We start from the raw sequence: 26107 nt of genomic DNA, 5'->3' as shown, positions 1-26107 counted from the left end.
GCTTTGCAGGCTCGTTACAGTGGTCCCTATCGTGTCGAACGACGAGTGGGTGATTTAAACTATGTTATCTCTACCCCAGATCGAAGGAGAAAGACTACGTTGTGTCACATTAATCGTCTGAAGCTGTTTTGTGATCGAGGAGAAGGTTCAGTTACGGAGCTCAAATCGCCTTCCACTTCAGTTAACAGAACTGATGTTCGCGTGCCAAAAGTGGCGCTGTCCAAGAAGTGGGGTGCTGAAGTTGCTGCTTCGCTGGCGGTGACGGCGCATGTTGAGAATGTGTTTCCGTCGGTACAACAGGGCGCTGTGTTTAGTCCTTTGTTGGAAGATGAAGGTCGTATTCCCTCGAGGGAGGTTATTGAAGGAAGAATGAAGAATTCTGAGGTTCTTAATGATTTAGATTCATTTTTGTCTAACTTATCCACCTTGGAACGTAACGACTTAGTCTCTCTGTTTAAGCAGTATGAGAACCTGTTTCCTGATGTGCCGCATCGGACAACGAAAATTGAGCATGACATTGATGTGGGCGCTACATGCCCAATTAAACAACATCCGTATCGTGTAAATCCACATAAAAGGTTGTTGTTTTCAAATGAGGTGAAGTTTATGCTAAGAAACGGCATTGCAGAGTCTAGTAATAGTCCGTGGAGTTCGCCTTGTTTACTTGTTCCAAAGAGTGACGGTTCCACCCGGTTTTGCACGGATTTTAGGAGGGTGAATGCTGTCACAAGGCCTGACAGTTACCCATTACCGCGCATTGACGATTGTGTTGATCGTCTGGGTTCCGCTGTATTCGTCAGTAAAATTGACCTATTGAAGGGTTACTGGCAGGTTCCGTTGACGCTCCGTGCCAAGGAGATCTCAGCCTTTGTAACACCTGATCACTTCCTCCAGTACACCGCTATGGCCTTCGGCCTTCGTAACGATCCTGCCACCTTTCAGAGGCTTATCAACGGCGTTCTTGAAGGGGTGTCCAACTGCGAGGCTTATTTAGATGATTTGATCATCTATAGTGACTCCTGGTTTTCGCATATGACCCATCTTTCTACTGTGTTTGGCAGGTTGTCTGAAGCTAATTTGACCATTAACCTGGCTAAGTGTGAGTTTGGCCAGGCCACTGTGGTGTATCTGGGTAAAGTGGTTGGTCGGGGGCAGGTGCGCCCTGTCCAGTCTAAAGTGGAGGCGATTTTGAATTATCCTTCTCCAACAACCCGCCGCGAACTCCGCCGCTTCCTTGGCATGGTCGGCTACTATCGGTCGTTTTGTAAAAACTTCTCTGCTCTTGCCTCACCTCTCACTGATCTGCTGAGTCCGAAGGTGTCTTATATCTGGACTTCACGGAGTCAAGCTGCTTTCGACTCTATAAAAGCACTGTTGACTACTGCGCCTGTGCTAGCCGCTCCTAATTTTTCTCTGCCTTTTTCCATCGCTGTTGACGCGAGTGATCTGGGAGCGGGAGCCGTTCTTCTGCAACAGGACGGGGATGGTTTTGAACACCCTGTCTGTTTTTTTTCGCGTAAGTTTACCCGCTGTCAGCGTGCTTATTCGACAATAGAAAAGGAAGCCCTTGCTCTAGTGCTTGCCTTTCAGCACTTCGAGGTCTATGTCGGAGGTGCTTTGTGTCCGGTGGTGGTCTATACAGACCACAACCCTTTGGTTTTTCTTGATCGCATGAGAAATTCCAACCAACGTTTAATGCGGTGGAGTTTGATCCTTCAAGGTTGCAACTTGGAGATTAGACATATTCGAGGACGTGACAACGTAGTTGCAGATGCATTGCCTCGGTCCTGTTGAAAATTGCCAAATAAATTGTTTAATTTTTTTTTCTCTTCCCTGTTTTAGTTCAGCATGTTTCGGAGTCCTTGCTGTTTGTGGGTTTGTAAATGTTATTTATAATCTGTTTATTTATAATCTGTTTATTGGTTATTGATTTAATCCCAATTTATTTTCTTTAAGGGTGGGGGTGTTACGTTGGTCAGCCTGTTGGGAACAATGTCTGTGCTGTTCTTTCTCGCTGTCTCTCCCCATAGGTCACGTGACGTCTCGCCAGCTGCGAGTGGGCGGGGCTTGCTACTATAAGGACGCCGAGATCGACATCCGCTCTCTCTCTCACACCCGTGTTGACGCTCTCACTTTCATTGCTGAGTCGTCTCTGATGGCAGCGCGCGCGCCCTTCAGAGTGCTCTCAGGCGCTCGTCTCCACAGAGGCGTCTACATGATCAGCGTCATGTTTCATGTTTCTTTCTTATGCCGTTCTTAGCGGGACGCTTGTGTATGTACCACGTCTTACCCGTTTTTCTTTTGTTTCGAGCTGGTGGTATTGGTGTTGGGTTATCACGTTGTTTAGTGTAGATTTAGCTAGAACAGCAGTCAGCGGACCCGGAAGACTCACCGGAATATTTGTGGTGTCGTTTTTATGTGTTATGTTGTCCCTGTTCAAACTCATTTAGTGGGCACGTTTATGTACTCATTTATGTATATCGCTTGAGGTGTCGTTTTTATGTGTTATGTTGTCCCTGTTCAAACTCATTTAGTGGGCACGTAACACTGTCGTTAAAACAGTCATCCGGGGCCCCTGGCCAACTCCTCATTTAACTCGTGGCTGGAGCAAAACTTTTGCATGGGTCTTTGGGCAGCAGTAAAGGACTAGGTCACCCCGTCGGGGAATCGAACCCCAGTCTTCCGCGTGACAGGCGGAGATACTGTCCACTATACTAACGAGGAGTTGCAGAGATAGGTAGTCGCCCCCGATCAGCGCCCCCGACCAGGAACGGCCTCATGCGTCATTTTAGGTCATCGCTTCACAGAAGCCAGTGAAGCCAAACGAATAATCTAATACCATTTAAATATGAAGTGTCTGTGTAAAACGGGTTAAGTTATTAAATTAGATAGCTTGCTTTTTTAATAAAGAGCCTGGTAGGTCAGGTCAAAAAGTTCATGCGTTTTTTTCCAGTGCCGGGCCCAAACAAAGAGAGTTTCGGTTCCTGCCAGCTGCTAATGTGTTGCCAGCATTCTTGCTGACCGCACAAGGCGGCATCCAGTCTATGCCCAACCGCCTGCGTTGGTGGTATAGTGGTAAGCATAGCTGCCTTCCAAGCAGTTGACCCGGGTTCGATTCCCGGCCAACGCATCGCCTTTTGCTCAAGCTGTCGTTAAAACAGTCGTCCAGGGCCCCTGGCCAACTCCTCATTTAACTCGTGGCTGGAGCAAAACTTTTGCATGGGTCTTTGGGCTGCAGTAAAGGCAGAGATGGGGGACTCGAGTCACATGACTTGACTCGAGTCAGACTCGAGTCGCAAATTTAAGGACTTGAGACTTGCTTGACTAAATTAAAAAAATGACTCGACTTGACTTTGACTTGAGATCCAATGACTTGAGACTTGACTTGACTTGAACTGTATGACTCGAGAATGACTTGATATACATTTTTATATAAATCATCGCAACATCCATTGATAAACAAAATGAAAGCAACGGAACCATTGACGTCATCAGATTCTGCGCGATTGCGTGACGCTGCACAAGTCCAGAAATAGCCTACATCGCGGTGAGCGCGCTAAATACAAAAACATCTCCCTGCATCGTATCTTTTTGGATATAAACACTAGAAAATGACCATATTCATGCAAGAAGATTTTTTGTACGCATAATAACTGGCAAGGGATATCGGACGACCATCACAACCTCGAACAGTCGAACTTCATTCACCACGTCTAAAAGTAAGCTATGGCTTGTTTAACCTGTTTGTTATAGTTAATTTGACTATCTTTAAATCTAGAGAGATTAATATTGGTCAAAACAGCATGCCTCTTTATACACAATTATGTTTTCAAATGTAAATTAATGTTGTCAATATTCAAATGATAATTAATGACGGTATATGTTTTGTATAACATTTGCCACATTTCTTTTTAAATCATGCTTTAAAGCCAAAAATGTTGTTCTTTCCAATGACGAAAAACAATATAGAAAACTGTTAGTTTTGTCGTTTATGTTTCTCTTAATGTTATCAGGGTTTGGTGGCAAAAAATGCCAGCAGAATTAATATGCACCCAAAATTCAAAATGTGGTGAAAAAATGGCCCTAGTATGGCCCTGGCCAACTCCTCCTTTAACTCGTGGCTGGAGCAAAACTTTTGCATGGGTCTTTGGGCAGCAGTAAAGGACTAGGTCTCCCCGTCGGGGAATCGAACCCCGGTCTTCCGCTTGACAGGCGGAGATACTGTCCACTATACTAACGAGGAGTAACAGAGAAAGGTAGTCGCCCCCGATCAGCGCCCCCCCGACCAGGAACGGCCTCATGCGTCATTTTAGGTCATCGCTTCACAGAAGCCAGTGAAGCCAAAAAAATCATCTAATACCATTTAAATATGAAGTGTCTGTGTAAAACGGGTTACGTTATTAAATTAGAGAGCTTGCTTTTTTAATAAAGAGCCTGGTAGGTCAGGTCAAAAAGTTAATGCGTTTTTTTCCAGTGCCGGGCCCAAACAAAGAGAGTTTCGGGTCCTGCCAGCTGCTAATGTGTTGCGAGCATTCTTGCTGACCGCACAAGGCGGCATCCAGTCTATGCCCGACCATCTGCGTTGGTGGTATAGTGGTGAGCATAGCTGCCTTCCAAGCAGTTGACCCGGGTTCGATTCCCGGCCAACGCATTGCCTTTTGCTCAAGCTGTCGTTAAAACAGTCGTCCGGGGCCCCTGGCCAACTCCTCATTTAACTTGTGGCTGGAGCAAAACTTTTGCATGGGTCTTTGGACAGCAGTAAAGGACTAGGTCTCCCCGTCGGGGAATCGAACCCCGGTCTTCCGCGTGACAGGTGGAGATACTGTCCACTATACTAACGAGGAGTTGCAGAGACAGGTAGTCGCCCCCGACCAGGAACGGCCTCATGCGTCATTTTAGGTCATCGTTTCACAGAAGCCAGTGAAGCCAAACAAATCATCTAATACCATTTAAATATGAAGTGTCTGTGTAAAACGGGTTACGTTATTAAATTAGAGAGCTTGCTTTTTTAATAAAGAGCCTGGTAGGTCAGGTCAAAAAGTTAATGCGTTTTTTTCCAGTGCCGGGCCCAAACAAAGAGAGTTTCGGGTCCTGCCAGCTGCTAATGTGTTGCGAGCATTCTTGCTGACCGCACAAGGCGGCATCCAGTCTATGCCCGACCCATTTCCTTTTGCTCAAGCTGTCGTTAAAAAAGTCATCCGGGGCCCCTGGCCAACTCCTCATTTAACTCGTGGCTGGAGCAAAACTTTTGCATGGGTCTTTGGGCAGCAGTAAAGGACTAGGTCTCCACGTCGGGGAATCGAACCCCGTTCTTCCGCGTGACAGGCGGAGATACTGTCCACTATACTAACGAGGAGTTGCAGAGACAGGTAGTCGCCCCCGATCAGCGCCCCCCGACCAGGAACGGCCTCATGCGTCATTTTAGGTCATCGCTTCACAGAAGCCAGTGAAGCCAAACGAATAATCTAATACCATTTAAATATGAAATGTCTGTGTAAAACGGGTTACGTTATTAAATTAGAGAGCTTGCTTTTTTAATAAAGAGCCTGGTAGGTCCGGTCAAAAAGTTCATGCGTTTTTTTCCAGTGCCGGGCCCAAACAAAGAGAATTTCGGTTCCTGCCAGCTGCTAATGTGTTGCCAGCAATCTTGCTGACCGCACAAGGCGGCATCCAGTCTATGCCCAACCGCCTGCGTTGGTGGTATAGTGGTGAGCATAGCTGCCTTCCAAGCAGTTGACCCGGGTTCGATTTCCGGCCAACGCATCGCCTTTTGCTCAAGCTGTCGTTAAAACAGTCGTCCGGGGCCCCTGGCCAACTCCTCATTTAACTCGTGGCTGGAGCAAAACTTTTGCATGGGTCTTTGGGCAGCAGTAAAGGCAGAGATGGGGGACTCGAGTCACATGACTTGACTCGAGTCAGACTCGAGTCGCAAATTTAAGGACTTGAGACTTGCTTGACTAAATTAAAAAAATGACTCGACTTGACTTTGACTTGAGATCCAATGACTTGAGACTTGACTTGACTTGAACTGTATGACTCGAGAATGACTTGATATACATTTTTATATAAATCATCGCAACATCCATTGATAAACAAAATGAAAGCAACGGAACCATTGACGTCATCAGATTCTGCGCGATTGCGTGACGCTGCACAAGTCCAGAAATAGCCTACATCGCGCTGAGCGCGCTAAATACAAAAACATCTCCCTGCATCGTATCTTTTTGGATATAAACACTAGAAAATGACCATATTCATGCAAGAAGATTTTTTGTACGCATAATAACTGGCAAGGGATATCGGACGACCATCACAACCTCGAACAGTCGAACTTCATTCACCACGTCTAAAAGTAAGCTATGGCTTGTTTAACCTGTTTGTTATAGTTAATTTGACTATCTTTAAATCTAGAGAGATTAATATTGGTCAAAACAGCATGCCTCTTTATACACAATTATGTTTTCAAATGTAGCTTAATGTTGTCAATATTCAAATGATAATTAATGACGGTATATGTTTTGTATAATATTTGCCACATTTCTTTTTAAATCATGCTTTAAAGCCAAAAATGTTGTTCTTTCCAATGACGAAAAACAATATAGAAAACTGTTAGTTTTGTCGTTTATGTTTCTCTTAATGTTATCAGGGTTTGGTGGCAAAAAATGCCAGCAGAATTAATATGCACCCAAAATTCAAAATGTGGTGAAAAAATGGCCCTAGTATGGCCCTGGCCAACTCCTCCTTTAACTCGTGGCTGGAGCAAAACTTTTGCATGGGTCTTTGGGCAGCAGTAAAGGACTAGGTCTCCCCGTCGGGGAATCGAACCCCGGTCTTCCGCGTGACAGGCGGAGATACTGTCCACTATACTAACGAGGAGTAACAGAGAAAGGTAGTCGCCCCCGATCAGCGCCCCCCCGACCAGGAACGGCCTCATGCGTCATTTTAGGTCATCGCTTCACAGAAGCCAGTGAAGCCAAAAAAATCATCTAATACCATTTAAATATGAAGTGTCTGTGTAAAACGGGTTACGTTATTAAATTAGAGAGCTTGCTATTTTAATAAAGAGCCTGGTAGGTCAGGTCAAAAAGTTAATGCGTCTTTTTCCAGTGCCGGGTCCAAACAAAGAGAGTTTCGGGTCCTGCCAGCTGCTAATGTGTTGCGAGCATTCTTGCTGACCGCACAACCCGGCATCCAGTCTATGCCCGACCAACTGCGTTGGTGGTATAGTGGTGAGCATAGCTGCCTTCCAAGCAGTTGACCCGGGCTCGATTCCCGGCCAACGCATTGCCTTTTGCTCAAGCTGTCGTTAAAACAGTCGTCCGGGGCCCCTGGCCAACTCCTCATTTAACTCGTGGCTGGAGCAAAACTTTTGCATGGGTCTTTGGACAGCAGTAAAGGACTAGGTCTCCCCGTCGGGGAATCGAACCCCGGTCTTCCGCGTGACAGGCGGACATACTGTCCACTATACTAACGAGGAGTTGCAGAGAAAGGTAGTCGCCCCCGATCAGCGCCCCCCGACCAGGAACGGCCTCATGCGTCATTTTAGGTCATCGCTTCACAGAAGCCAGTGAAGCCAAACAAATCATCTAATACCATTTAAATATGAAGTGTCTGTGTAAAACGGGTTAAGTTATTAAATTAGAGAGCTTGCTTTTTTAATAAAGAGCCTGGTAGGTCAGGTCAAAAAGTTAATGCGTTTTTTTCCAGTGCCGGGCCCAAACAAAGAGAGTTTCGGGTCCTGCCAGCTGCTAATGTGTTGCGAGCATTCTTGCTGACCGCACAAGGCGGCATCCAGTCTATGCCCGACCATCTGCGTTGGTGGTATAGTGGTGAGCATAGCTGCCTTCCAAGCAGTTGACCCGGGTTCGATTCCCGGCCAACGCATTGCCTTTTGCTCAAGCTGTCGTTAAAACAGTCGTCCGGGGCCCCTGGCCAACTCCTCATTTAACTCGTGGCTGGAGCAAAACTTTTGCATGGGTCTTTGGGCAGCAGTAAAGGACTAGGTCTCCCCGTCGGGGAATCGAACCCCGGTCTTCCGCGTGACAGGCGGAGATACTGTCCATTATACTAACGAGGAGTTGCAGAGACAGATAGTCGCCCCCGAACAGCGCCCCCCGACCAGGAACGGCCTCATGCGTCATTTTAGGTCATCGCTTCACAGAAGCCAGTGAAGCCAAACGAATAATCTAATACCATTTAAATATGAAGTGTCTGTGTAAAACGGGTTACGTTATTAAATTAGAGAGCTTGCTTTTTTAATAAAGAGCCTGGTAGGTCCGGTCAAAAAGTTCATGCGTTTTTTTCCAGTGCCGGGCCCAAACAAAGAGAGTTTCGGTTCCTGCCAGCTGCTAATGTGTTGCCAGCATTCTTGCTGACCGCACAAGGCAGCATCCAGTCTATGCCCAACCGCCTGCGTTGGTGGTATAGTGGTGAGCATAGCTGCCTTCCAAGCAGTTGACCCGGGTTCGATTCCCGGCCAACGCATCGCCTTTTGCTCAAGCTGTCGTTAAAACAGTCGTCCGGGGCCCCTGGCCAACTCCTCATTTAACTCGTGGCTGGAGCAAAACTTTTGCATGGGTCTTTGGGCAGCAGTAAAAGGACTAAGTCTCCCCGTCTGGGAATCGAACCCCGGTCTTCCGCGTGACAGGCGGAGATACTGTCCACTATACTAACAAGGAGTTGCAGAGATAGGTAGTCGCCCCCGATCAGCGCCCCCCGACCAGGAAAGGCCTCATGCGTCATTTTAGGTCATCGCTTCACAGAAGCCAGTTAAGCCAAACAAATCATCTAATACCATTTAAATATGAAGTGTCTGTGTAAAACGGGTTAAGTTATCAAATTAGAGAGCTTGCTTTTTTAATAAAGAGCCTGGTAGGTCAGGTCAAAAAGTTAATGCGTTTTTTTCCAGTGCCGGGCCCAAACAAAGAGAGTTTCGGGTCCTGCCAGCTGCTAATGTGTTGCGAGCATTCTTGCTGACCGCACAAGCCGGCATCCAGTCTATGCCCGACCATCTGCGTTGGTGGTATAGTGGTGAGCATAGCTGCCTTCCAAGCAGTTGACCCGGGTTCGATTCCCGGCCAACGCATTGCCTTTTGCTCAAGCTGTCGTTAAAACAGTCGTCCGGGGCCTCTGGCCAACTCCTCATTTAACTCGTGGCTGGAGCAAAACTTTTGCATGGGTCTTTGGGCAGCAGTAAAGGACTAGGTCTCACCGTCGGGGAATCGAACCCCGGTCTTCCACGTGACAGGCGGAGATACTGTCCACTATACTAACGAGGAGTTGCAGAGACAGGTAGTCGCCCCTGATCAGCGCCCCCCGACCAGGAACGGCCTCATGCGTCATTTTAGGTCATCGCTTCACAGAAGCCAGTGAAGCCAAACAAATCATCTAATACCATTTAAATATGAAGTGTCTGTGTAAAACGGGTTACGTTATTAAATTAGAGAGCTTGCTTTTTTAATAAAGAGCCTGGTAGGTCAGGTCAAAAAGTTAATGCGTTTTTTTCCAGTGCCGGGCCCAAACAAAGAGAGTTTCGGGTCCTGCCAGCTGCTAATGTGTTGCGAGCATTCTTGCTGACCGCACAAGGCGGCATCCAGTCTATGCCCGACCCAGTGAAGCCAAACAAATCATCTAATACCATTTAAATATGAAGTGTCTGTGTAAAACGGGTTACGTTATTAAATTAGAGAGCTTGCTTTTTTAATAAAGAGCCTGGTAGGTCAGGTCTTCCGCGTGACAGGCGGAGATACTGTCCACTATACTAACGAGGAGTTGCAGAGACAGGTAGTCGCCCCTGATCAGCGCCCCCCGACCAGGAACGGCCTCATGCGTCATTTTAGGTCATCGCTTCACAGAAGCCAGTGAAGCCAAACAAATCATCTAATACCATTTAAATATGAAGTGTCTGTGTAAATTAGAGAGCTTGCTTTTTTAATAAAGAGCCTGGTAGGTCAGGTCAAAAAGTTAATGCGCCCCCCGACCAGGAACGGCCTCATGCGTCATTTTAGGTCATCGCTTCACAGAAGCCAGTGAAGCCAAACAAATCATCTAATACCATTTAAATATGAAGTGTCTGTGTAAAACGGGTTACGTTATTAAATTAGAGAGCTTGCTTTTTTAATAAAGAGCCTGGTAGGTCCGGTCAAAAAGTTCATGCGTTTTTTTCCAGTGCCGGGCCCAAACAAAGAGAGTTTCGGTTCCTGCCAGCTGCTAATGTGTTGCCAGCATTCTTGCTGACCGCACAAGGCGGCATCCAGTCTATGCCCAACCGCCTGCGTTGGTGGTATAGTGGTGAGCATAGCTGCCTTCCAAGCAGTTGACCCGGGTTCGATTCCCGGCCAACGCATTGCCTTTTGCTCAAGCTGTCGTTAAAACAGTCGTCCGGGGCCCCTGGCCAACTCCTCATTTAACTCGTGGCTGGAGCAAAACTTTTGCATGGGTCTTTGGGCAGCAGTAAAGGACTAGGTCTCCCCGTCGGGGAATCGAACCCCGGTCTTCCGCGTGACAGGCGGAGATACTGTCCACTATACTAACGAGGAGTTGCAGAGACAGGTAGTCGCCCCCGATCAGCGCCCCCCGACCAGGAACGGCCTCATGCGTCATTTTCGGTCATCGCTTCACAGAAGCCAGTGAAGCCAAACAAATCATCTAATACCATTTAAATATGAAGTGTCTGTGTAAAACGGGTTACGTTATTAAATTAGAGAGCTTGCTTTTTTAATAAAGAGCCTGGTAGGTCCGGTCAAAAAGTTCATGCGTTTTTTTCCAGTGCCGGGCCCAAACAAAGAGAGTTTCGGTTCCTGCCAGCTGCTAATGTGTTGCCAGCATTCTTGCTGACCGCACAAGGCGGCATCCAGTCTGTGCCCAACCGCCTGCGTTGGTGGTATAGTGGTGAGCATAGCTGCCTTCCAAGCAGTTGACCCGGGTTCGATTCCCGGCCAACGCATTGCCTTTTGCTCAAGCTGTCGTTAAAACAGTCGTCCGGGGCCCCTGGCCAACTCCTCATTTAACTCGTGGCTGGAGCAAAACTTTTGCATGGGTCTTTGGGCAGCAGTAAAGGCAGAGATGGGGGACTCGAGTCACATGACTTGACTCGAGTCAGACTCGAGTCGCAAATTTAAGGATTTGAGACTTGCTTGACTAAATAAAAAAAATGACTCGACTTGACTTTGACTTGAGATCCAATGACTTGAGACTTGACTTGACTTGAACTGTATGACTCGAGAATGACTTGATATACATTTTTATATAAATCATCGCAACATCCATTGATAAACAAAATGAAAGCAACGGAACCATTGACGTCATCAGATTCTGCGCGATTGCGTGACGCTGCACAAGTCCAGAAATAGCCTACATCGCGCTGAGCGCGCTAAATACAAAAACATCTCCCTGCATCGTATCTTTTTGGATATAAACACTAGAAAATGACCATATTAATGCAAGAAGATTTTTTGTACGCATAATAACTGGCAAGGGATATCGGACGACCATCACAACCTCGAACAGTCGAACTTCATTCACCACGTCTAAAAGTAAGCTATGGCTTGTTTAACCTGTTTGTTATAGTTAATTTGACTATCTTTAAATCTAGAGAGATTAATATTAGTCAAAACAGCATGCCTCTTTATACACAATTATGTTTTCAAATGTAGCTTAATGTTGTCAATATTCAAATGATAATTAATGACGGTATATGTTTTGTATAACATTTGCCACATTTCTTTTTAAATCATGCTTTAAAGCCAAAAATGTTGTTCTTTCCAATGACGAAAAACAATATAGAAAACTGTTAGTTTTGTCGTTTATGTTTCTCTTAATGTTATCAGGGTTTGGTGGCAAAAAATGCCAGCAGAATTAATATGCACCCAAAATTCAAAATGTGGTGGAAAAATGGCCCTAGTATGGCCCTGGCCAACTCCTCCTTTAACTCGTGGCTGGAGCAAAACTTTTGCATGGGTCTTTGGGCAGCAGTAAAGGACTAGGTCTCCCCGTCGGGGAATCGAACCCCGGTATTCCGCGTGACAGGCGGAGATACTGTCCACTATACTAACGAGGAGTTGCAGAGATAGGTAGTCGCCCCCAATCAGCGCCCCCCTGACCAGGAACGGCCTCATGCGTCATTTTAGGTCATCGCTTCACAGAAGCCAGTGAAGCCAGACAAATCATCTAATACCATTTAAATATGAAGTGTCTGTGTAAAACGGGTTACGTTATTAAATTAGAGAGCTTGCTTTTTTAATAAAGAGCCTGGTAGGTCCGGTCAAAAAGTTCATGCGTTTTTTTCCAGTGCCGGGCCCAGACAAAGAGAGTTTCGGTTCCTGCCAGCTGCTAATGTGTTGCCAGCATTCTTGCTGACCGCACAAGGCGGCATCCAGTCTATGCCCAACCGCCTGCGTTGGTGGTATAGTGGTGAGCATAGCTGCCTTCCAAGCAGTTGACCTGGGTTCGATTCCCTGCCAACGTATTGCCTTTTGCTCAAGCTGTCGTTAAAACAGACGTCCGGGGCCCCTGGCCAACTCCTCATTTAACTCGTGGCTGGAGCAAAACTTTTGCATGGGTCTTTGGGCAGCAGTAAAGGACTAGGTCTCCCCGTCGGGGAATCGAACCCCGGTCTTCCGCGTGACAGGCGGAGATACTGTCCACTATACTAACGAGGAGTTGCAGAGACAGGTAGTCGCCCCCGATCAGCGCCCCCCGACCAGGAACGGCCTCATACGTCATTTTAGGTCATCGCTTCACAGAAGCCAGTGAAGCCAAACAAATCATCTAATACCATTTAAATATGAAGTGTCTGTGTAAAACGGGTTACGTTATTAAATTAGAGAGCTTGCTTTTTTAATAAAGAGCCTGGTAGGTCCGGTCAAAAAGTTCATGCGTATTTTTTCCAGTGCCGGGCCCAAACAAAGAGAGTTTCGGTTCCTGCCAGCTGCTAATGTGTTGCCAGCATTCTTGCTGACCGCACAAGGCGGCATCCAGTCTATGCCCAACCGCCTGCGTTGGTGGTATAGTGGTGAGCATAGCTGCCTTCCAAGCAGTTGACCCGGGTTCGATTCCCGGCCAACGCATCGCCTTTTGCTCAAGCTGTCGTTAAAACAGTCGTCCGGGGCCCCTGGCCAACTCCTCATTTAACTCGTGGCTGGAGCAAAACTTTTGCATGGGTCTTTGGGCAGCAGTAAAGGACTAGGTCTCCCCGTCGGGGAATCGAACCCCGGTCTTCCGCGTGACAGGCGGAGATACTGTCCACTATACTAACGAGGAGTAACAGAGAAAGGTAGTCGCCCCCGATCAGCGCCCCCCCGACCAGGAACGGCCTCATGCGTCATTTTAGGTCATCGCTTCACAGAAGCCAGTGAAGCCAAAAAAATCATCTAATACCATTTAAATATGAAGTGTCTGTGTAAAACGGGTTACGTTATTAAATTAGAGAGCTTGCTTTTTTAATAAAGAGCCTGGTAGGTCCGGTCAAAAAGTTCATGCGTATTTTTTCCAGTGCCGGGCCCAAACAAAGAGAGTTTCGGTTCCTGCCAGCTGCTAATGTGTTGCCAGCATTCTTGCTGACCGCACAAGGCGGCATCCAGTCTATGCCCAACCGCCTGCGTTGGTGGTATAGTGGTGAGCATAGCTGCCTTCCAAGCAGTTGACCCGGGTTCGATTCCCGGCCAACGCATTGCCTTTTGCTCAAGCTGTCGTTAAAACAGTCGTCCGGGGCCCCTGGCCAACTCCTCATTTAACTCGTGGCTGGAGCAAAACTTTTGCATGGGTCTTTGGGCAGCAGTAAAAGGACTAAGTCTCCCCGTCGGGGAATCGAACCCCGGTCTTCCGCGTGACAGGCGGAGATACTGTCCACTATACTAACGAGGAGTTGCAGAGATAGGTAGTCGCCCCCGATCAGCGCCCCCCGACCAGGAAAGGCCTCATGCGTCATTTTAGGTCATCGCTTCACAGAAGCCAGTTAAGCCAAACAAATAATCTAATACCATTTAAATTTGAAGTGTCTGTGTAAAACGGGTTAAGTTATTAAATTAGAGAGCTTGCTTTTTTAATAAAGAGCCTTGTAGGTCAGGTCAAAAAGTTAATGCGTTTTTTTCCAGTGCCGGGCCCAAACAAAGAGAGTTTCGGGTCCTGCCAGCTGCTAATGTGTTGCGAGCATTCTTGCTGACCGCACAAGGCGGCATCCAGTCTATGCCCGACCATCTGCGTTGGTGGTATAGTGGTGAGCATAGCTGCCTTCCAAGCAGTTGACCCGGGTTCGATTCCCGGCCAACGCATTGCCTTTTGCTCAAGCTGTCGTTAAAACAGTCGTCCGGGGCCCCTGGCCAACTCCTCATTTAACTCGTGGCTGGAGCAAAACTTTTGCATGGGTCTTTGGGCAGCAGTAAAGGACTAGGTCTCCCCGTCGGGGAATCGAACCCCGGTCTTCCGCGTGACCGGCGGAGATACTGTCCACTATACTAACGAGGAGTAACAGAGAAAGGTAGTCGCCCCCGATCAGCGCCCCCCCGACCAGGAACGGCCTCATGCGTCATTTTAGGTCATCGCTTCACAGAAGCCAGTGAAGCCAAACGAATATTCTAATACCATTTAAATATGAAGTGTCTGTGTAAAACGGGTTACGTTATTAAATTAGAGAGCTTGCTTTTTTAATAAAGAGCCTGGTAGGTCCGGTCAAAAAGTTCATGCGTTTTTTTCCAGTGCCGGGCCCAAACAAAGAGAGTTTCGGTTCCTGCCAGCTACTAATGTGTTGCCAGCATTCTTGCTGACCGCACAACGCGGCATCCAGTCTATGCCCAACCGCCTGCGTTGGTGGTATAGTGGTGAGCATAGCTGCCTTCCAAGCAGTTGACCCGGGTTCGATTCCCGGCCAACGCATCGCCTTTTGCTCAAGCTGTCGTTAAAACAGTCGTCCGGGGCCCCTGGCCAACTCCTCATTTAACTCGTGGCTGGAGCAAAACTTTAGCATGGGTCTTTGGGCAGCAGTAAAGGCAGAGATGGGGGACTCGAGTCACATGACTTGACTCGAGTCAGACTCGAGTCGCAAATTTAAGGACTTGAGACTTGCTTGACTAAATTAAAAAAATGACTCGACTTGACTTTGACTTGAGATCCAATGACTTGAGACTTGACTTGACTTGAACTGTATGACTCGAGAATGACTTGATATACATTTTTATATAAATCATCGCAACATCCATTGATAAACAAAATGAAAGCAACGGAACCATTGACGTCATCAGATTCTGCGCGATTGCGTGACGCTGCACAAGTCCAGAAATAGCCTACATCGCGCTGAGCGCGCTAAATACAAAAACATCTCCTTGCATCGTATCTTTTTGGATATAAACACTAGAAAATGACCATATTCATGCAAGAAGATTTTTTGTACGCATAATAACTGGCAAGGGATATCGGACGACCATCACAACCTCGAACAGTCGAACTTCATTCACCACGTCTAAAAGTAAGCTATGGCTTGTTTAACCTGTTTGTTATAGTTAATTTGACTATCTTTAAATCTAGAGAGATTAATATTGGTCAAAACAGCATGCCTCTTTATACACAATTATGTTTTCAAATGTAGCTTAATGTTGTCAATATTCAAATGATAATTAATGACGGTATATGTTTTGTATAACATTTGCCACATTTCTTTTTAAATCATGCTTTAAAGCCAAAAATGTTGTTCTTTCCAATGACGAAAAACAATATAAAAAACTGTCGTTTGTTTTGTCGTTTATGTTTCTCTTAATGTTATCAGGGTTTGGTGGCCAAAAATGCCAGCAGAATTAATATACACCCAAAATTCAAAATGTGGTGAAAAAATGGCCCTAGTATGGCCCTGGCCAACTCCTCCTTTAACTCGTGGCTGGAGCAAAACTTTTGCATGGGTCTTTGGGCAGCAGTAAAGAACTAGGTCTCCCCGTCGGGGAATCGAACCCCAGTCTTCCGCGTGACAGGCGGAGATACTGTCCACTATACTAACGAGGAGTAACAGAGAAAGGTAGTCGCCCCCGATCAGCGCCCCCCCGACCAGGAACGGCCTCATGCGTCATTTTAGGTCATCGCTTCACAGAAGCCAGTGAAGCCAAAAAAATCATCTAATACCATTTAAATATGAAGTGTCTGTGTAAAACGGGTTACGTTATTAAATTAGAGAGCTTGCTTTTTTAATAAAGAGCCTGGTAGGTCCGGTCAAAAAGTTCATGCGTATTTTTTCCAGTGCCGGGCCCAAACAAAGAGAGTTTCGGTTCCTGCCAGCTGCTAATGTGTTGCCAGCATTCTTGCTGACCGCACAAGGCGGCATCCAGTCTATGCCCAACCGCCTGCGTTGGTGGTATAGTGGTGAGCATAGCTGCCTTCCAAGCAGTTGACCCGGGTTCGATTCCCGGCCAACGCATTGCCTTTTGCTCAAGCTGTCGTTAAAACAGTCGTCCGGGGCCCCTGGCCAACTCCTCATTTAACTCGTGGCTGGAGCAAAACTTTTGCATGGGTCTTTGGGCAGCAGTAAAGGCAGAGATGGGGGACTCGAGTCACATGACTTGACTCGAGTCAGACTCGAGTCGCAAATTTAAGGACTTGAGACTTGCTTGACTAAATTAAAAAAATGACTCGACTTGACTTTGACTTGAGATCCAATGACTTGAGACTTGACTTGACTTGAACTGTATGACTCGAGAATGACTTGATATACATTTTTATATAAATCATCGCAACATCCATTGATAAACAAAATGAAAGCAACGGAACCATTGACGTCATCAGATTCTGCGCGATTGCGTGACGCTGCACAAGTCCAGAAATAGCCTACATCGCGCTGAGCGCGCTAAATACAAAAACATCTCCCTGCATCGTATCTTTTTGGATATAAACACTAGAAAATGACCATATTCATGCAAGAAGATTTTTTGTACGCATAATAACTGGCAAGGGATATCGGACGACCATCACAACCTCGAACAGTCGAACTTCATTCACCACGTCTAAAAGTAAGCTATGGCTTGTTTAACCTGTTTGTTATAGTTAATTTGACTATCTTTAAATCTAGAGAGATTAATATTGGTCAAAACAGCATGCCTCTTTATACACAATTATGTTTTCAAATGTAGCTTAATGTTGTCAATATTCAAATGATAATTAATGACGGTATATGTTTTGTATAACATTTGCCACATTTCTTTTTAAATCATGCTTTAAAGCCAAAAATGTTGTTCTTTCCAATGACGAAAAACAATATAGAAAACTGTTAGTTTTGTCGTTTATGTTTCTCTTAATGTTATCAGGGTTTGGTGGCAAAAAATGCCAGCAGAATTAATATACACCCAAAATTCAAAATGTGGTGAAAAAATGGCCCTAGTATGGCCCTGGCCAACTCCTCCTTTAACTCGTGGCTGGAGCAAAACTTTTGCATGGGTCTTTGGGCAGCAGTAAAGAACTAGGTCTCCCCGTCGGGGAATCGAACCCCAGTCTTCCGCGTGACAGGCGGAGATACTGTCCACTATACTAACGAGGAGTAACAGAGAAAGGTAGTCGCCCCCGATCAGCGCCCCCCCGACCAGGAACGGCCTCATGCGTCATTTTAGGTCATCGCTTCACAGAAGCCAGTGAAGCCAAAAAAATCATCTAATACCATTTAAATATGAAGTGTCTGTGTAAAATGGGTTACGTTATTAAATTAGAGAGCTTGCTTTTTTAATAAAGAGCCTGGTAGGTCCGGTCAAAAAGTTCATGCGTATTTTTTCCAGTGCCGGGCCCAAACAAAGAGAGTTTCGGTTCCTGCCAGCTGCTAATGTGTTGCCAGCATTCTTGCTGACCGCACAAGGCGGCATCCAGTCTATGCCCAACCGCCTGCGTTGGTGGTATAGTGGTGAGCATAGCTGCCTTCCAAGCAGTTGACCCGGGTTCGATTCCCGGCCAACGCATTGCCTTTTGCTCAAGCTGTCGTTAAAACAGTCGTCCGGGGCCCCTGGCCAACTCCTCATTTAACTCGTGGCTGGAGCAAAACTTTTGCATGGGTCTTTGGGCAGCAGTAAAGGCAGAGATGGGGGACTCGAGTCACATGACTTGACTCGAGTCAGACTCGAGTCGCAAATTTAAGGACTTGAGACTTGCTTGACTAAATTAAAAAAATGACTCGACTTGACTTTGACTTGAGATCCAATGACTTGAGACTTGACTTGACTTGAACTGTATGACTCGAGAATGACTTGATATACATTTTTATATAAATCATCGCAACATCCATTGATAAACAAAATGAAAGCAACGGAACCATTGACGTCATCAGATTCTGCGCGATTGCGTGACGCTGCACAAGTCCAGAAATAGCCTACATCGCGCTGAGCGCGCTAAATACAAAAACATCTCCCTGCATCGTATCTTTTTGGATATAAACACTAGAAAATGACCATATTCATGCAAGAAGATTTTTTGTACGCATAATAACTGGCAAGGGATATCGGACGACCATCACAACCTCGAACAGTCGAACTTCATTCACCACGTCTAAAAGTAAGCTATGGCTTGTTTAACCTGTTTGTTATAGTTAATTTGACTATCTTTAAATCTAGAGAGATTAATATTGGTCAAAACAGCATGCCTCTTTATACACAATTATGTTTTCAAATGTAGCTTAATGTTGTCAATATTCAAATGATAATTAATGACGGTATATGTTTTGTATAACATTTGCCACATTTCTTTTTAAATCATGCTTTAAAGCCAAAAATGTTGTTCTTTCCAATGACGAAAAACAATATAGAAAACTGTTAGTTTTGTCGTTTATGTTTCTCTTAATGTTATCAGGGTTTGGTGGCAAAAAATGCCAGCAGAATTAATATGCACCCAAAATTCAAAATGTGGTGAAAAAATGGCCCTAGTATGGCCCTGGCCAACTCCTCCTTTAACTCGTGGCTGGAGCAAAACTTTTGCATGGGTCTTTGGGCAGCAGTAAAGGACTAGGTCTCCCCGTCGGGGAATCGAACCCCGGTCTTCCGCGTGACAGGCGGAGATACTGTCCACTATACTAACGAGGAGTTGCAGAGACAGGTAGTCGCCCCCGATCAGCGCCCCCCCGACCAGGAACGGCCTCATGCGTCATTTTAGGTCATCGCTTCACAGAAGCCAGTGAAGCCAAAAAAATCATCTAATACCATTTAAATATGAAGTGTCTGTGTAAAACGGGTTACGTTATTAAATTAGAGAGCTTGCTTTTTTAATAAAGAGCCTGGTAGGTCCGGTCAAAAAGTTCATGCGTATTTTTTCCAGTGCCGGGCCCAAACAAAGAGAGTTTCGGTTCCTGCCAGCTACTAATGTGTTGCCAGCATTCTTGCTGACCGCACAACCCGGCATCCAGTCTATGCCCAACCGCCTGCGTTGGTGGTATAGTGGTGAGCATAGCTGCCTTCCAAGCAGTTGACCCGGGTTCGATTCCCGGCCAACGCATTGCCTTTTGCTCAAGCTGTCGTTAAAACAGTCGTCCGGGGCCCCTGGCCAACTCCTCATTTAACTCGTGGCTGGAGCAAAACTTTTGCATGGGTCTTTGGGCAGCAGTAAAGGCAGAGATGGGGGACTCGAGTCACATGACTTGACTCGAGTCAGACTCGAGTCGCAAATTTAAGGACTTGAGACTTGCTTGACTAAATTAAAAAAATGACTCGACTTGACTTTGACTTGAGATCCAATGACTTGAGACTTGACTTGACTTGAACTGTATGACTCGAGAATGACTTGATATACATTTTTATATAAATCATCGCAACATCCATTGATAAACAAAATGAAAGCAACGGAACCATTGACGTCATCAGATTCTGCGCGATTGCGTGACGCTGCACAAGTCCAGAAATAGCCTACATCGCGCTGAGCGCGCTAAATACAAAAACATCTCCCTGCATCGTATCTTTTTGGATATAAACACTAGAAAATGACCATATTCATGCAAGAAGATTTTTTGTACGCATAATAACTGGCAAGGGATATCGGACGACCATCACAACCTCGAACAGTCGAACTTCATTCACCACGTCTAAAAGTAAGCTATGGCTTGTTTAACCTGTTTGTTATAGTTAATTTGACTATCTTTAAATCTAGAGAGATTAATATTGGTCAAAACAGCATGCCTCTTTATACACAATTATGTTTTCAAATGTAGCTTAATGTTGTCAATATTCAAATGATAATTAATGACGGTATATGTTTTGTATAACATTTGCCACATTTCTTTTTAAATCATGCTTTAAAGCCAAAAATGTTGTTCTTTCCAATGACGAAAAACAATATAGAAAACTGTTAGTTTTGTCGTTTATGTTTCTCTTAATGTTATCAGGGTTTGGTGGCAAAAAATGCCAGCAGAATTAATATGCACCCAAAATTCAAAATGTGGTGAAAAAATGGCCCTAGTATGGCCCTGGCCAACTCCTCCTTTAACTCGTGGCTGGAGCAAAACTTTTGCATGGGTCTTTGGGCAGCAGTAAAGGACTAGGTCTCCCCGTCGGGGAATCGAACCCCGGTCTTCCGCGTGACAGGCGGAGATACTGTCCACTATACTAACGAGGAGTAACAGAGAAAGGTAGTCGCCCCCGATCAGCGCCCCCCCGACCAGGAACGGCCTCATGCGTCATTTTAGGTCATCGCTTCACAGAAGCCAGTGAAGCCAAAAAAATCATCTAATACCATTTAAATATGAAGTGTCTGTGTAAAACGGGTTACGTTATTAAATTAGAGAGCTTGCTTTTTTAATAAAGAGCCTGGTAGGTCTGGTCAAAAAGTTCATGCGTATTTTTTCCAGTGCCGGGCCCAAACAAAGAGAGTTTCGGTTCCTGCCAGCTGCTAATGTGTTGCCAGCATTCTTGCTGACCGCACAAGGCGGCATCCAGTCTATGCCCAACCGCCTGCGTTGGTGGTATAGTGGTGAGCATAGCTGCCTTCCAAGCAGTTGACCCGGGTTCGATTCCCGGCCAACGCATTGCCTTTTGCTCAAGCTGTCGTTAAAACAGTCGTCCGGGGCCCCTGGCCAACTCCTCATTTAACTCGTGGCTGGAGCAAAACTTTTGCATGGGTCTTTGGGCAGCAGTAAAAGGACTAAGTCTCCCCGTCGGGGAATCGAACCCCGGTCTTCCGCGTGACAGGCGGAGATACTGTCCACTATACTAACGAGGAGTTGCAGAGATAGGTAGTCGCCCCCGATCAGCGCCCCCCGACCAGGAAAGGCCTCATGCGTCATTTTAGGTCATCGCTTCACAGAAGCCAGTTAAGCCAAACAAATAATCTAATACCATTTAAATTTGAAGTGTCTGTGTAAAACGGGTTAAGTTATTAAATTAGAGAGCTTGCTTTTTTAATAAAGAGCCTTGTAGGTCAGGTCAAAAAGTTAATGCGTTTTTTTCCAGTGCCGGGCCCAAACAAAGAGATTTTCGGGTCCTGCCAGCTGCTAATGTGTTGCGAGCATTCTTGCTGACCGCACAAGGCGGCATCCAGTCTATGCCCGACCATCTGCGTTGGTGGTATAGTGGTGAGCATAGCTGCCTTCCAAGCAGTTGACCCGGGTTCGATTCCCGGCCAACGCATTGCCTTTTGCTCAAGCTGTCGTTAAAACAGTCGTCCGGGGCCCCTGGCCAACTCCTCATTTAACTCGTGGCTGGAGCAAAACTTTTGCATGGGTCTTTGGGCAGCAGTAAAGGACTAGGTCTCCCCGTCGGGGAATCGAACCCCGGTCTTCCGCGTGACAGGCGGAGATACTGTCCACTGTACTAACGAGGAGTTGCAGAGACAGGTAGTCGCCCCCGATGAGCGCCCCCCGACCAGGAACGGCCTCATGCGTCATTTTAGGTCATCGCTTCACAGAAGCCAGTGAAGCCAAACAAATCATCTAATACCATTTAAATATGAAGTGTCTGTGTAAAACGGGTTACGTTATTAAATTAGAGAGCTTGCTTTTTTAATAAAGAGCCAGGTAGGTCAGGTCAAAAAGTTAATGCGTTTTTTTCCAGTGCCGGGCCCAAACAAAGAGAGTTTCGGGTCCTGCCAGCTGCTAATGTGTTGCGAGCATTCTTGCTGACCGCACAAGGCGGCATCCAGTCTATGCCCGACCATCTGCGTTGGTGGTATAGTGGTGAGCATAGCTGCCTTCCAAGCAGTTGACCCGGGTTCGATTCCCGGCCAACGCATTGCCTTTTGCTCAAGCTGTCGTTAAAACAGTCGTCCGGGGCCCCTGGCCAACTCCTCATTTAACTCGTGGCTGGAGCAAAACTTTTGCATGGGTCTTTGGGCAGCAGTAAAGGCAGAGATGGGGGACTCGAGTCACATGACTTGACTCGAGTCAGACTCGAGTCGCAAATTTAAGGACTTGAGACTTGCTTGACTAAATTAAAAAAATGACTCGACTTGACTTTGACTTGAGATCCAATGACTTGAGACTTGACTTGACTTGAACTGTATGACTCGAGAATGACTTGATATACATTTTTATATAAATCATCGCAACATCCATTGATAAACAAAATGAAAGCAACGGAACCATTGACGTCATCAGATTCTGCGCGATTGCGTGACGCTGCACAAGTCCAGAAATAGCCTACATCGCGCTGAGCGCGCTAAATACAAAAACATCTCCCTGCATCGTATCTTTTTGGATATAAACACTAGAATCGAACCCCGGTCTTCCGCGTGACAGGCGGAGATACTGTCCACTATACTAACGAGGAGTTGCAGAGACAGGTAGTCGCCCCCGATCAGCGCCCCCCGACCAGGAACGGCCTCATGCGTCATTTTAGGTCATCGCTTCACAGAAGCCAGTGAAGCCAAACGAATATTCTAATACCATTTAAATATGAAGTGTCTGTGTAAAACGGGTTACGTTATTAAATTAGAGAGCTTGCTTTTTTAATAAAGAGCCTGGTAGGTCCGGTCAAAAAGTTCATGCGTTTTTTTCCAGTGCCGGGCCCAAACAAAGAGAGTTTCGGTTCCTGCCAGCTACTAATGTGTTGCCAGCATTCTTGCTGACCGCACAACCCGGCATCCAGTCTATGCCCAACCGCCTGCGTTGGTGGTATAGTGGTGAGCATAGCTGCCTTCCAAGCAGTTGACCCGGGTTCGATTCCCGGCCAACGCATTGCCTTTTGCTCAAGCTGTCGTTAAAACAGTCGTCCGGGGCCCCTGGCCAACTCCTCATTTAACTCGTGGCTGGAGCAAAACTTTTGCATGGGTCTTTGGGCAGCAGTAAAGGCAGAGATGGGGGACTCGAGTCACATGACTTGACTCGAGTCAGACTCGAGTCGCAAATTTAAGGACTTGAGACTTGCTTGACTAAATTAAAAAAATGACTCGACTTGACTTTGACTTGAGATCCAATGACTTGAGACTTGACTTGACTTGAACTGTATGACTCGAGAATGACTTGATATACATTTTTATATAAATCATCGCAACATCCATTGATAAACAAAATGAAAGCAACGGAACCATTGACGTCATCAGATTCTGCGCGATTGCGTGACGCTGCACAAGTCCAGAAATAGCCTACATCGCGCTGAGCGCGCTAAATACAAAAACATCTCCCTGCATCGTATCTTTTTGGATATAAACACTAGAAAATGACCATATTCATGCAAGAAGATTTTTTGTACGCATAATAACTGGCAAGGGATATCGGACGACCATCACAACCTCGAACAGTCGAACTTCATTCACCACGTCTAAAAGTAAGCTATGGCTTGTTTAACCTGTTTGTTATAGTTAATTTGACTATCTTTAAATCTAGAGAGATTAATATTGGTCAAAACAGCATGCCTCTTTATACACAATTATGTTTTCAAATGTAGCTTAATGTTGTCAATATTCAAATGATAATTAATGACGGTATATGTTTTGTATAACATTTGCCACATTTCTTTTTAAATCATGCTTTAAAGCCAAAAATGTTGTTCTTTCCAATGACGAAAAACAATATAGAAAACTGTTAGTTTTGTCGTTTATGTTTCTCTTAATGTTATCAGGGTTTGGTGGCAAAAAATGCCAGCAGAATTAATATGCACCCAAAATTCAAAATGTGGTGAAAAAATGGCCCTAGTATGGCCCTGGCCAACTCCTCCTTTAACTCGTGGCTGGAGCAAAACTTTTGCATGGGTCTTTGGGCAGCAGTAAAAGGACTAAGTCTCCCCGTCGGGGAATCGAACCCCGGTCTTCCGCGTGACAGGCGGAGATACTGTCCACTATACTAACGAGGAGTTGCAGAGATAGGTAGTCGCCCCCGATCAGCGCCCCCCGACCAGGAAAGGCCTCATGCGTCATTTTAGGTCATCGCTTCACAGAAGCCAGTTAAGCCAAACAAATAATCTAATACCATTTAAATTTGAAGTGTCTGTGTAAAACGGGTTAAGTTATTAAATTAGAGAGCTTGCTTTTTTAATAAAGAGCCTTGTAGGTCAGGTCAAAAAGTTAATGCGTTTTTTTCCAGTGCCGGGCCCAAACAAAGAGAGTTTCGGGTCCTGCCAGCTGCTAATGTGTTGCGAGCATTCTTGCTGACCGCACAAGGCGGCATCCAGTCTATGCCCAACCATCTGCGTTGGTGGTATAGTGGTGAGCATAGCTGCCTTCCAAGCAGTTGACCCGGGTTCGATTCCCGGCCAACGCATTGCCTTTTGCTCAAGCTGTCGTTAAAACAGTCGTCCGGGGCCCCTGGCCAACTCCTCATTTAACTCGTGGCTGGAGCAAAACTTTTGCATGGGTCTTTGGGCAGCAGTAAAGGACTAGGTCTCCCCGTCGGAGAATCGAACCCCGGTCTTCCGCGTGACAGGCGGAGATACTGTCCACTATACTAACGAGGAGTTGCAGAGACAGGTAGTCGCCCCCGATGAGCGCCCCCCGACCAGGAACGGCCTCATGCGTCATTTTAGGTCATCGCTTCACAGAAGCCAGTGAAGCCAAACAAATCATCTAATACCATTTAAATATGAAGTGTCTGTGTAAAACGGGTTACGTTATTAAATTAGAGAGCTTGCTTTTTTAATAAAGAGCCAGGTAGGTCAGGTCAAAAAGTTAATGCGTTTTTTTCCAGTGCCGGCCCCAAACAAAGAGAGTTTCGGGTCCTGCCAGCTGCTAATGTGTTGCGAGCATTCTTGCTGACCGCACAAGGCGGCATCCAGTCTATGCCCGACCATCTGCGTTGGTGGTATAGTGGTGAGCATAGCTGCCTTCCAAGCAGTTGACCCGGGTTCGATTCCCGGCCAACGCATTGCCTTTTGCTCAAGCTGTCGTTAAAACAGTCGTCCGGGGCCCCTGGCCAACTCCTCATTTAACTCGTGGCTGGAGCAAAACTTTTGCATGGGTCTTTGGGCAGCAGTAAAGGACTAGGTCTCCCCGTCGGGGAATCGAACCCCGGTCTTCCGCGTGACAGGCGGAGATACTGTCCACTATACTAACGAGGAGTTGCAGAGACAGGTAGTCGCCCCCGATCAGCGCCCCCCGACCAGGAACGGCCTCATGCGTCATTTTAGGTCATCGCTTCACAGAAGCCAGTGAAGCCAAACGAATATTCTAATACCATTTAAATATGAAGTGTCTGTGTAAAACGGGTTACGTTATTAAATTAGAGAGCTTGCTTTTTTAATAAAGAGCCTGGTAGGTCCGGTCAAAAAGTTCATGCGTTTTTTTCCAGTGCCGGGCCCAAACAAAGAGAGTTTCGGTTCCTGCCAGCTACTAATGTGTTGCCAGCATTCTTGCTGACCGCACAACCCGGCATCCAGTCTATGCCCAACCGCCTGCGTTGGTGGTATAGTGGTGAGCATAGCTGCCTTCCAAGCAGTTGACCCGGGTTCGATTCCCGGCCAACGCATCGCCTTTTGCTCAAGCTGTCGTTAAAACAGTCGTCCGGGGCCCCTGGCCAACTCCTCATTTAACTCGTGGCTGGAGCAAAACTTTTGCATGGGTCTTTGGGCAGCAGTAAAGGCAGAGATGGGGGACTCGAGTCACATGACTTGACTCGAGTCAGACTCGAGTCGCAAATTTAAGGACTTGAGACTTGCTTGACTAAATTAAAAAAATGACTCGACTTGACTTTGACTTGAGATCCAATGACTTGAGACTTGACTTGACTTGAACTGTATGACTCGAG

The 26107-nt window shown here is 46.3% G+C and overlaps 24 non-coding genes across 24 annotated transcripts; 21 read left to right on the top strand and 3 right to left on the bottom strand.

Moving 5' to 3' along the window:
• The first annotated feature begins 3058 nt into the window (after window positions 1–3058).
• On the top strand, window positions 3059–3130 carry trnag-ucc (transfer RNA glycine (anticodon UCC)). The gene has a single exon. It is a non-coding gene; the product is annotated as a tRNA-Gly (tRNA).
• A 1041-nt stretch (window positions 3131–4171) lies between these two features.
• trnad-guc (transfer RNA aspartic acid (anticodon GUC)) lies at window positions 4172–4243 on the bottom strand. Its single transcript has one exon. It is a non-coding gene; the product is annotated as a tRNA-Asp (tRNA).
• A 336-nt stretch (window positions 4244–4579) lies between these two features.
• Window positions 4580–4651, top strand: trnag-ucc (transfer RNA glycine (anticodon UCC)). The gene has a single exon. It is a non-coding gene; the product is annotated as a tRNA-Gly (tRNA).
• Window positions 4652–7405: 2754 nt separating this feature from the next.
• Window positions 7406–7477, bottom strand: trnad-guc (transfer RNA aspartic acid (anticodon GUC)). The gene has a single exon. It is a non-coding gene; the product is annotated as a tRNA-Asp (tRNA).
• A 335-nt stretch (window positions 7478–7812) lies between these two features.
• Window positions 7813–7884, top strand: trnag-ucc (transfer RNA glycine (anticodon UCC)). Its single transcript has one exon. It is a non-coding gene; the product is annotated as a tRNA-Gly (tRNA).
• A 528-nt stretch (window positions 7885–8412) lies between these two features.
• trnag-ucc (transfer RNA glycine (anticodon UCC)) lies at window positions 8413–8484 on the top strand. The gene has a single exon. It is a non-coding gene; the product is annotated as a tRNA-Gly (tRNA).
• A 529-nt stretch (window positions 8485–9013) lies between these two features.
• On the top strand, window positions 9014–9085 carry trnag-ucc (transfer RNA glycine (anticodon UCC)). The gene has a single exon. It is a non-coding gene; the product is annotated as a tRNA-Gly (tRNA).
• Window positions 9086–10273: 1188 nt separating this feature from the next.
• trnag-ucc (transfer RNA glycine (anticodon UCC)) lies at window positions 10274–10345 on the top strand. Its single transcript has one exon. It is a non-coding gene; the product is annotated as a tRNA-Gly (tRNA).
• A 528-nt stretch (window positions 10346–10873) lies between these two features.
• Window positions 10874–10945, top strand: trnag-ucc (transfer RNA glycine (anticodon UCC)). Its single transcript has one exon. It is a non-coding gene; the product is annotated as a tRNA-Gly (tRNA).
• A 2050-nt stretch (window positions 10946–12995) lies between these two features.
• trnag-ucc (transfer RNA glycine (anticodon UCC)) lies at window positions 12996–13067 on the top strand. Its single transcript has one exon. It is a non-coding gene; the product is annotated as a tRNA-Gly (tRNA).
• Window positions 13068–13597: 530 nt separating this feature from the next.
• trnag-ucc (transfer RNA glycine (anticodon UCC)) lies at window positions 13598–13669 on the top strand. The gene has a single exon. It is a non-coding gene; the product is annotated as a tRNA-Gly (tRNA).
• A 529-nt stretch (window positions 13670–14198) lies between these two features.
• trnag-ucc (transfer RNA glycine (anticodon UCC)) lies at window positions 14199–14270 on the top strand. Its single transcript has one exon. It is a non-coding gene; the product is annotated as a tRNA-Gly (tRNA).
• Window positions 14271–14799: 529 nt separating this feature from the next.
• trnag-ucc (transfer RNA glycine (anticodon UCC)) lies at window positions 14800–14871 on the top strand. Its single transcript has one exon. It is a non-coding gene; the product is annotated as a tRNA-Gly (tRNA).
• Window positions 14872–16324: 1453 nt separating this feature from the next.
• On the top strand, window positions 16325–16396 carry trnag-ucc (transfer RNA glycine (anticodon UCC)). The gene has a single exon. It is a non-coding gene; the product is annotated as a tRNA-Gly (tRNA).
• Window positions 16397–17846: 1450 nt separating this feature from the next.
• trnag-ucc (transfer RNA glycine (anticodon UCC)) lies at window positions 17847–17918 on the top strand. Its single transcript has one exon. It is a non-coding gene; the product is annotated as a tRNA-Gly (tRNA).
• Window positions 17919–19368: 1450 nt separating this feature from the next.
• trnag-ucc (transfer RNA glycine (anticodon UCC)) lies at window positions 19369–19440 on the top strand. The gene has a single exon. It is a non-coding gene; the product is annotated as a tRNA-Gly (tRNA).
• A 1450-nt stretch (window positions 19441–20890) lies between these two features.
• Window positions 20891–20962, top strand: trnag-ucc (transfer RNA glycine (anticodon UCC)). Its single transcript has one exon. It is a non-coding gene; the product is annotated as a tRNA-Gly (tRNA).
• A 529-nt stretch (window positions 20963–21491) lies between these two features.
• On the top strand, window positions 21492–21563 carry trnag-ucc (transfer RNA glycine (anticodon UCC)). The gene has a single exon. It is a non-coding gene; the product is annotated as a tRNA-Gly (tRNA).
• A 121-nt stretch (window positions 21564–21684) lies between these two features.
• On the bottom strand, window positions 21685–21756 carry trnad-guc (transfer RNA aspartic acid (anticodon GUC)). Its single transcript has one exon. It is a non-coding gene; the product is annotated as a tRNA-Asp (tRNA).
• Window positions 21757–22091: 335 nt separating this feature from the next.
• Window positions 22092–22163, top strand: trnag-ucc (transfer RNA glycine (anticodon UCC)). The gene has a single exon. It is a non-coding gene; the product is annotated as a tRNA-Gly (tRNA).
• Window positions 22164–23035: 872 nt separating this feature from the next.
• trnag-ucc (transfer RNA glycine (anticodon UCC)) lies at window positions 23036–23107 on the top strand. The gene has a single exon. It is a non-coding gene; the product is annotated as a tRNA-Gly (tRNA).
• A 1449-nt stretch (window positions 23108–24556) lies between these two features.
• On the top strand, window positions 24557–24628 carry trnag-ucc (transfer RNA glycine (anticodon UCC)). The gene has a single exon. It is a non-coding gene; the product is annotated as a tRNA-Gly (tRNA).
• Window positions 24629–25156: 528 nt separating this feature from the next.
• trnag-ucc (transfer RNA glycine (anticodon UCC)) lies at window positions 25157–25228 on the top strand. The gene has a single exon. It is a non-coding gene; the product is annotated as a tRNA-Gly (tRNA).
• A 528-nt stretch (window positions 25229–25756) lies between these two features.
• trnag-ucc (transfer RNA glycine (anticodon UCC)) lies at window positions 25757–25828 on the top strand. Its single transcript has one exon. It is a non-coding gene; the product is annotated as a tRNA-Gly (tRNA).
• The last annotated feature ends 279 nt before the right edge of the window (window positions 25829–26107 follow it).

Source organism: Rhinichthys klamathensis, unplaced genomic scaffold, assembly GCF_029890125.1.
Source record: "Rhinichthys klamathensis goyatoka isolate OS25496 unplaced genomic scaffold, OSU_Roscu_1.1 h1tg000176l_1, whole genome shotgun sequence".
Classification (NCBI taxonomy): domain Eukaryota; kingdom Metazoa; phylum Chordata; class Actinopteri; order Cypriniformes; family Leuciscidae; genus Rhinichthys; species Rhinichthys klamathensis.
Note: the sequence above shows the minus strand (reverse complement) of the source record. Positions and strands in the feature narration are given on the sequence as shown.